Source organism: Balaenoptera ricei, chromosome 13, assembly GCF_028023285.1.
Source record: "Balaenoptera ricei isolate mBalRic1 chromosome 13, mBalRic1.hap2, whole genome shotgun sequence".
In the NCBI taxonomy this organism is placed as follows: Eukaryota; Metazoa; Chordata; class Mammalia; order Artiodactyla; family Balaenopteridae; genus Balaenoptera; species Balaenoptera ricei.
The window spans coordinates 49,993,835-50,002,538 of NC_082651.1; the positions used below are offsets into that span (position 1 = coordinate 49,993,835).

The following is an 8,704-nucleotide window of genomic DNA, read 5'->3' on the forward strand; positions in this document are numbered from 1 at the left end:
AACACTAATCTATTCTTCATCTCTATAATTTTGTTATTTAAAATTTTTAATATAAATTGCTATATGTCAAAGTGTTATATAAGTGTAATATTTTGTGTTTGACTTTTTTCACTCAACATAATTTGAGATCCATCCAAGTTGTTGTGTGTATCAATAGTTCGTTCCTTTTATTTATTTTTAAATATTTTGGTAATGCAGTATTTTACTTATTCTATTCATAATAACTAATATTTAAGAACATTTACAGTATTAATAGAACTTAATCTAAAAGAAGTTCAACTTACTTTTTTTTTTACATCTGAATACTGGGTATTAATAAGAGAAGAGTGAAGATAACTGTGGTCAAAATTACTATTTCAAAAACATAAATGCTTTGTGTTAATATGTCTACATATAACTCAGTTTGGGGTATAAAGTTCTTTGGCTGCAAGAAAGAACACTTGATTTACTTCACCAAGAGGACTATCTCTTAATGCTGGGGTGACTTCTCTTGGTATTTCTTCTCCTGTTGATTTTTAGCATAGTTATCTGTGACTGTATGAACTCCAAATAAGAGTACATAGCTGGTTATTGTAGCCACTTACTATAGGAATAGGAGATAGAAAAAAAAAGAAATAGGAGGTGGACAGATAATGTAACTGTCCAATATTTTTGAGGGGTGGACAGATAATGTAACTGTCCAATATTTTTGAGGCCAAAAGATTAAGCCTGAGGAGTTAAGCCAAGATTCAGGAATAAAAACCCACAGGAGATGGAGTGTGAAGCCAAATTGGGAGCTTAAGAACAAAGGCATAAATCGCTTTTTCTGGCAATGATGATGGTGAATTTTCCACCATTTTCCCAGTGGCTTTAGACAGTCTCAGAACTGAGCCCTCTGCACAAACAAGCACAGCAGAGGGAGACGGGTAGAGAGGAAAAATTGAAGGAAAGACCAAGGGGCGATGGTGCCCCCAGCCTGGGCACAGGTGCAGTGGGACCCCCTTCAGGCGGCACAGGAACCACACCCATTCCTTTTATTTCAAAATAAATTCTTTTTTTAGAACAGTTTTATTTTTCTTTTTTATCTTATTTTTTTAACATCTTTATTGGAGTATAATTGCTTTACAATGTTGTGTTAGTTTCTGCTGTATAACAAAGTGAATCAGCTATATGTATACATATCCCCATATCCCCTCCCTCTTGCGTCTCCCTCCCACCCTCCCTATCCCACCCCTCTAGGTGGTCACAAAGCACCGAACTGATCTCCTTGTGCTATGTGGCTGCTTCCCACAAGCTATTTTACATTTGGTAGTGTATATATGTCCATGCCACTCTCTCACTTCATCCCAGCTTACCCTTCCCCCTCCCCGTGTCCTCAAGTCCATTCTCTATGTCTGCGTCTTTATTCCTGTCCTGCCCCTAGGTTCTTAGAACAGTTTTAGATTTACAGAATTATTGTGAAGATAGTACAGAGAGTTCTCATATACTCCACATCCTGTTTCCCCTATCATTAGCATTTCACAATTAATGGGTCAATCTTGATACATTCTTGTTAACTAAAGCTCATACATGAGATTTCCTCAGTTTTCCCTTAATGTCCTTTTTCTGCATCAAGATCCCATCCAGGATACAATACTACATTCGCAGTTATATCTCCTTAGGTTCCTCTTGGCTGTGACTGTTTCTTGGACTTTTCTTGGTGTTTTTTTTGTTTTTGTTTTTAAATGACCCTTAAGAGTTTTGAGGGGTCCTGGTCTAACATTTTGTAGAATATCTGTCAGTTGTGATTTGTCTGACGTTTTTCTCATGGTTAGACTGGGGTAATGTGTTTTGGGGAGGAAGACCACAGAGGTAAAGTGCCATCCTCATCACATCATATCAAGGGAACATATTAACAATATGACTTATCACTGCTGATGTTACCCTTGATCACCGGGCTGATAGTGTTTGTCAGGCTTCTCTACTGTAAACTTACTCTTTTTTTCCTCTCTCTTTCCATACTGTACTCTTTGGAAGAAAGTCACCACATACAACCCACATTTAAGGAGTGGAAAATTATGTTCCATCCTCTTAAGGGCAGAATATCTACATCAATTATTTGCATGAGAGATATATCTAGTCTCCCCAGTTTACTTATTTATTCGGTCATTTATTTATACCAGTATGGAATCATGAATTTTATACTTAGAGTTATAATACAATACTACTTTATTAATTTTGTTGCTCAAATTGTTCCAGCTTTGGCCATTAAGAGCTCTATTCCATTGGCTCTGATATCCCTTTGACATATGACCATCACTGTAGGGGTTTTTGATTTTTGTTTTTTGTGAGCTTTTTTTTTTTTTTTTTAACTTCCTGTCACTACAAAATGTTCTAGGCTCAAACTGTAGCTAGCCTGCCCCATTCCTAGAATCAGCTTTTTCTCCAAGGAGCCTTGGTTCCTTTTGTTGGAGAATGGTATTAGAAACCAAGATCTGGGCTCTAGGTGTGTTCATTGTTACCGGGGTGTCATACCTTTTAGGTGCTCTCAGTTGATAGAACAAATAAACATAGATGTGTATACTAACCCATATATATACACATGTCTTAAATATTTCTATTTGTAACCACTTGTACCTATATTAAGCTAAACATGAGTTCATACTGATATTTCCAACTCTAACCCATGAGGACATGTATTATTCTAGCTTCTTCCGCTTGCTTATCTATAACCTCCCACTCTAACAACCTTGCTCCCGTCACCCATCATTCATTTATTTAATTCTTCAATTCCAATATACATGTATAGTAGTTTCAGAATTCCTAACCCACACCCCCATGGAAAATGGTACTTATATACAATTCCTCTTGCTTTTAGTCATATAGACTCCTCTCATTTCCAAAGTACTTAGGTCAGCATGTTATTTCCCTTCCTATTTCAGTGAGGTTGTTTCACACATTTGGAATATATTTATATTCTTTAGTCACATCTTGTATTCCATCATGGGATCTCTGACCCTTTAAATTACTTCTTTTAATTTGCGTACATCAAGATTTATTCTTTGTAATGCAAAGCTCAATGGCTTTGAAAAATGTTTAATGCTGTATTCACCATTACAGTATCATACAGAATAGTTTCATTGCCCTAAAAAAATCCCGTGTTTCACCTTTTCAAGCCTCTCCAACCCTGAACCCCTGGCAGCCACTGATCTGCTCACCATCTCTATAGTTTTGTCTTTTCCAGAATGTCATGTAATTGGACTCATACATTTGTTGGTTTTTTTCAGACTGGCTTCTTTCACTTAGTGGTATGCATTTAAGATTCATCCATGTCTTGAATAGCTTCTTTTTATTGCTGTATAACAGTCCACTGTATGGATGTATACTTTGTTTAGTCGTTCACCTATTGATGGAGATTATGAATCAAGCTGTTATACACATTGACATGCAGGTTTTTGTGTTGCCAGTTGGGACATCAGTTTTCAAATCAGGAGCATGATTGCTGGATCATATGGTAAGATTACATTTAGTTTTGTGAGAAGCTACTAAACTGCTTCCAAAGTGGCTCTACCACTTTGGATTTCCAAAAGCAATGAATGAGAGTCCTTGTTGCTCCTTGTCCTCTCCAGCAGTTTTTTTTTAAGCCATTCTCATAGGTATATAGTGGTATCACATTGTTGTAATCTGCGATTCCCTAATGACAAATGATACTGAGCATCTCTACATATGCTTATTAACCATTTATAGATCTTCTTTGGTGAGGTATCTGTTCAGCTCTAACATCATACTTAGTTGTGAGAAACTGGATGCTTTCCCCTATTGTTAGGAGCAAAGCAACGATGTCCTCTCACACCACTCTTATTCAACATTGTACTGGAATTCTTAGCTAGTGCTTTAAGGCAAAAAAAGGAAATAAAAGCTATATAGATTAGAAAGGAAGAAACACAACTCTATTCACAGATGACATGAAAATCCCAAAGAACTGACAAGAAACCCTCCTGGAACTAAAAAGTGAGTATAGCAAAGTCTCAGGATACAATGTTAATACACAAAAGTCAATTACTTTCCTATATAATAACAATGAACTATTAGAATCTGAAATTTCAAAAAGCAATTCCACTTAAAATAGCACTCAATAGGGACTTCCCTGGTGGCACAGTGGTTAAGAATCCACCTGCCAATGCAGGGGACACAGGTTTGATCCCTGGTCCGGGAAGATCCCACATGCCGTGGAGCAACTAAGCCCGTGCGCCACAGCTACTGAGCCCACGTGCCACAACTACTGAAGCCCGAGCGCCTAGAGCCCGTGCTCCGCAACAAGAGAAACCACCGCAATGAGAAGCCCCCGCTCGCAGCAACTAGAGAAAGTCCGCTCGCAGCAAAGAGGACCCAACACAGCCAAAAATAAAAAAATAAAATAATAAAATAAAATTAAATTAAATTTAAAAAATAGCACTCAATAAATGAAAAATTTAGGAATAAGGCTAATTAAATATGTGCAGGACTATATGGGGAAAATTAGAAAACATTGATGCAAAGAAGGTTTAAATAAATAAAACTATTTCATCTTCATGGATTGGAAGACTCAATATTGTTAAGATGTCAATTCTTCCCAACTTAATCTGTAGATTCAATATAATCAAAATCAAAATCTCAGCAAGCTATTTTGTAGATAATAACAAGCTGATTCTAAAGTTTATATGTAAAGGCAAAGGACCTAGAATAGCCAACACAATACTGAAGAAAAAGAACAAAGTTTCCAGACTCACACTACCTAATTTCAAGACTTACTACAGTATGTCTTCAATAATCAAGACAACATGGTACTTGTGAAGAAACAGACATGTAGATCAATGAAACAGAAGAGAGAGTCCAAAAATAGACCCACACAAGTATAACCAACTGATCTTTGGCAAAGGGGCAGAAGTGACTCAATGGAGAAAGGGTTGTCTTGTCAATAAATGGTGATTGAACAAATGGTGATGGATGTCCACATGCAAAAAAATGAACCTAGACACGGACCTTAGACCTTATATATTGATGAAAAATAACTCAAAATGGACCATAGACCTAAATGTAAAACGCAAAACTACAAAACTTCTTGAAGAAAACAAAGGAGAAAATCTGCAAGACCTTGGGTCTGGTAGCGAGTTTTTAAATATAACTCCAATAGCATGATCCAGGAAAGAAACATTAATACGTTTGACCTTATTAAAATTAAATTTCTTTGCAGGAGACACCATTAAAATAATAAAAAGACAAGCGAAAGACTTAGAGAAAATATTTGCAAAACACATATCTGATACAAGACTTGTATATAAATTATACAAACGCTTAGAACTCAACGATAAGATAACAAACAACCCAATTAAAAAGGGAACAAAAGATCTGAACAGATACCTCACCAAAGAAGATCCACAAATGATTATTAAGCATATGAAAAGATGCTCTGTATTATTTGTCATTAGGGAATTGCAAATTACAACAACATGATACCACTATATACCTATGAGAATGGCTTAAAAAAAACCCCAAAACTAAATACCAGCTGCTGGGGAGGACAAGGATTTTTGTGGGTGCTCTTTGTCATACTGAGGAAGTTCCCCTCTATTCCCAGTTTGCTGAGTTGTTTTTTTTTTTAATCATGAACGGCTGTTGAAATTTTATTAAGTGTGGATTCACATGCAGTTGTAAGAAAGAATACAGAGAGATCTGTATACTGTTTACCCAGTTTCCCCCCAATGCTAATAGCTCTCAAAACACTATTACAACCAGAATACTGGCATTAGTATAATCCACCAATCTTATTTAGATTTCTTTAATTTAACTTGTACTCATGCATGTGTTTATACAATTTAATCACATGATTAGGTTTGTATATCCACTATCCCAGTCAAAATACAGGACAATTACACAACCACAGGAGCTCTCTTGTTGCCTTTCATAACTACACCTATCTTCATCCTGCTCCTTCTCCTTACAACCCTAATCCCAGGCAACCACTAATCCGTTCTCCATTTCTAAAATTTTGTTATTTTATGAATGTTCTATAAATGGAATCATATAGTATCTTTTTCGATGGGCTTTTTAATCAATAGTTCATTCCTTTTTATTGCTGTACCGTATTCTATGGTATAAAAGTAGCAAAGTTTAGGGAATTCCCTAGTGGTCCAGTGGTAGTACTCTGGGCTTCCACTGCAGGGGGCATGGGTTCGATCCCTGGTCAAGGAACTAAGATCCCGCATGCCGCGAGGCGCGGCCAATAAATAAATAAGTAAATAAATAGAAGTACCAAAGTTTGTTTAATCATTCACCTGCTGTTGAAGGACATCTGGTTATTTCTGCTTTTTGGCTATTATGAATAAAACTGCTATAAACATTCGTGAATAGGTTTTTGTGTGAGCACAGGATTTTATTACTCTAGGATAAATATCCAAGGAATGAAATTGCTGGGTCATATGGTAAGTGTGTGTTAGGTTTGTAAGTAACTGCCAAACTGTTTTCCAGACTGGCCGTACCATTTTACATTATTATCAGCAATGTATGAGTAATTCAGTTTTTCTGCATCCTTGCTAGCATTTGGTGTTATTTCTAATTTTGCTTCAGCCATTCTGATAGATGTGTACATACTTTCTTTTAGAGAGCCATAAACATCTTGAAACAATTGAGCCAATACTAACTAGCCAAGTCTGTATGCCTGGCTCCAAGTTAGGCTCTTTGAGGGTGGAGGAGACTCAGCTCCTGCATGTGAGGAACTGTAGAGGCAAGATCAGAGCAGCAGAGGAAGCCAGTTCCTCCGAAGTCATCCCTATGAGCCATCAGTAATGGGCTCACTAGTAATTATGTGTGAACAAAGGAACCTGTGTCAGGGAAATCTCTGTGGTGCTCAGAGGCAAAAAAAACAACTCCACAACTCTGTGGAAGGGTTAAAGAAGGAAATCACTGCCTGGATCCAGCAAAGCCTCAAAGTTGGCTGTTTGAAACTCCAGGTAAAAGAAATGGCATTTACTCTCTGGATCTCCGAAAAGTGGTTCAGATTCTGCCTGTGCTTTGCAAAGAAATAGGACAAAGCTAACAAAGTTCACCTGTGACAAAATGGGACTGATTTTCAACCTGAGAGAGCACCCTATCCTGTTCTAGTGGATTCTGTTAAGGAAGATTCCCAGATTATCATCCAAGTTCAAGTCTCTCATTTTCTTCAACTTCTGTTCATTGTTATCAAGCTTGCGAACATGGCTAAAACCATGTTACTGTACAGTTATTGGATCTCAGTTATCTCAGGAGTAGAGGACCTTGATGTACCAAAAATATTTGGCTTTAAAAAAATAACTCTTTAGACAAAGGTCAGTTTTGTCTGGAATGACACAGAACTAGGCTCAGGACCTCATAGAGGCATAATGCTATCAGGGGACTTTCCATCCTTCCTAGTATACCTGTTTCCACCCCTGCCTTTCCTGACCTTCAACCCAGGGGACATCTATTGTCCACATTCCGGTCTGATTTTTCAAAAAAGTATTTATTTATATCCCACCTCATGACAAAAAAGCTTTGAAGAAATTTTAAAATTAAAATATTTTATGTAAAACAGAATAACAAAAAGGAAAACAGAACTAAGATTAGTTAAAAGGAAAAATAGATGTGGCCAAATTAGTATTTATCATCCACAATGATTATATTTTGTTTTAAAGAATGCTCTTAACTTTTAATACTCAAATGCAGTAACATTTTTTAAAAAAGCCATCATTCAGCTTTTCCCATATGATGTCTTCAAAGTTTTAGGTTCACTTTATACGCCTGTATTTTCCATTTCACTATTTTGCTCTTCAATTACTGAGCTTTTAGTAGCTTATCCACTTAAATAAATATCTTAAGAAGGATTTTCCAGTAGTCTCATACTCCAGCTGATGGTTATTAACCCTTCTAGAAAACTCAACAGATGGCCCTTATGTTGCTCTCATGGACAAGCATTATTCATCTTGAAAACTTTCTGATGATAACTAGCAAAGATGTGATAAAGCCAGCTTCTCAACAGAGAAAAATCAACTGATGAATATATATTACTTTTAATATATGCTGTCTGAGGTTAGGGGTCTAGTCTCTCTGGTCTACTAGTGTGCCTCATACAGTGCCTGAGACACAGGAGAGACTCAAATATTTACTGAAAAATTTTGAGTGCCCTCTCTGAGCAGGATACTCTCTTCAGACATTCTGGGAATATGCAGAAATAAAGGATTCAGGGGTTCATGACCGGCACCCTCCCACATACCCACCCTAGGCCCATCATGGCGTATATATGTAATGGTGGATGGAAGCTTCAACTTCCTATGCAAAGGCCTTTCAGAAGGCCCAAGATTCCCTTTGTGGTTCCCATCTTCTCTAGAGGCCATGGAAACCCCGCAGAGGCCCATCATGTGGCACTGGGAGGGGCATATCCACTGAAAAGACTTGGGTAGCTGAATGTAGAGATATCCTAGCATATAGTCACCCCCACGGCAATCAACCTCTGGGAATGGCCACAGTGACACCATTTCATGAGGGAAACACAGTAGCACAAAGTCATGTGTGAAATGACCTCTTGGATCCTTGAAGTTCTATGGCTGTGGTTTATCCCAGTGCCATGACAAGGCTGCCTCAAACTAGGACCAGACCTCCCAATCCACAGGCTTCACTGTCCCCCTGGGCCCTGTTAATGCTGCCACCTGACTTCCCAGTTGCTGCCCTATCATCTTTTCCAAATACTTAAGTG

At 37.5% G+C, this 8,704-nt stretch overlaps 1 pseudogene; it reads right to left on the reverse strand.

Annotated features, from left to right (window-relative positions):
* Positions 1-398: 398 nt before the first annotated feature.
* Positions 399-836, reverse strand: LOC132376987 (phosphatidylinositol N-acetylglucosaminyltransferase subunit P-like; annotated as a pseudogene).
* Between the last annotated feature and the right edge of the window lie 7,868 nt (positions 837-8,704).